This window comes from Pristiophorus japonicus, chromosome 12, assembly GCF_044704955.1.
Source record: "Pristiophorus japonicus isolate sPriJap1 chromosome 12, sPriJap1.hap1, whole genome shotgun sequence".
NCBI classification, from domain to species: domain Eukaryota; kingdom Metazoa; phylum Chordata; class Chondrichthyes; family Pristiophoridae; genus Pristiophorus; species Pristiophorus japonicus.
The window spans coordinates 87,328,743-87,330,021 of record NC_091988.1 but is presented as its reverse complement, the minus strand read 5'-3'; the positions used below and the strand labels follow the sequence as shown (position 1 = coordinate 87,330,021).

At 41.4% G+C, this 1,279-nt stretch overlaps 1 long non-coding RNA gene across 1 annotated transcript; it reads left to right on the top strand.

Moving 5' to 3' along the window:
* The first annotated feature begins 350 nt into the window (after positions 1-350).
* Positions 351-841, top strand: LOC139276954 (uncharacterized). Its single transcript, XR_011596000.1, has 2 exons — positions 351-444; positions 634-841. It is a non-coding gene; the product is annotated as an uncharacterized lncRNA (long non-coding RNA).
* Positions 842-1,279: the final 438 nt, after the last annotated feature.

Below are 1,279 nucleotides of genomic sequence, written 5' to 3'. Positions count from 1 at the left end.
CCGGAGTTGCCGAATCCCCAAACAATCCAGGTAAATGAGAGTTTACTGTAAATTAAATAAACACATATGAAAACATATTTTATTGTTAAAAACCCTCCCCACTACAGTAAGTTTATTTTAGGACATAATTAAAAAAACTTTTTAGAATGTCGGGAAAATCTATTTTTTTATAAGAACTTTAATTTAAATGAATCTTAAATATGTAGTGTATTTTTCTATTTTTTATTAGTGTTTTATGTGTTTGGGGGAGGTTTCTCATTCATAATAATGGGAACTCCAACTGAGTTCCTATTATTATGAATGAGAAAATACTGTACCTCGATTGGCTGCCCAGAGCCATGTGACTCCAGCTCCAGCATACAGACGTCCCAACATGCACGCGCTCCAATGCGCAGGGAGTGAAGGCCTCAGGATTGGAAGCTCGAGCGGGTGCAACACCTGCAGGTAAGTGCGCAATTTTTTTCCTTTTTTTAGTAGTTTGCCCATGGGAAGACCTCGATCGGGATTTCTGGGCCATTTTGTAGATACACAGTGTTCGATGATAAACCAGAGACGATCAGATCCTGAATTAAGGATTCAAAAATAGGATGCCATCCTAACGTTAAACCAATTAGCTGTACCATATGCTTTCAGGAAGTACAATTTTTGATGAGCTGAAAGGACTGGCAGTAATGGAAAACATCGAGTGTTCGGAGTCAACCACATTCAGAGTGCTCCAACTGGATGAAAGTATTTGAATTCATGGATGGTTATAAAGTCACCACAGGTCAACATTTAGAAGTCCCTCACTCTCCAATTCCAAGGCTGAAGAGATATTTGCTCATTAAATGGAGGACATATATTTTCTGAGTTCGAATATTACATCAAAAAATCTATTAATCACCCTTGTGCATTCCCTTATTGAGTGTCTTACCCGCACCTTTGCCTAGCTAAGTTCCTATGCAGTGTTACTCCAGTTTCTGCAGCGTGGCTGGAGGAAGGCTTCTGACTTTCAGTGGGGGAGACTGCAGATGGCCTTGCAGGATGACCTCGAGCAGCTGGTGGCCGGGAGTGTGAAATAGAGCTACAGTTTTTTTGTTTCCTTTTCTTTTTCTCTCCCTCTTTTTCTTTTTCTCTCTCCCTCTCCTTGTTCAACCACTGCCTGGGTAGGCTGGATTTCTTGGTTGTCTGAAATGAGGAAGGTATAAGGGTAGGGTTGTGGGGAGGGGAGGGGTGTAAAGGAAGAGATGCATGTTTACACCATGTGCAGCTTGTAAATGAGGGGGAAGTGGGATGTGAG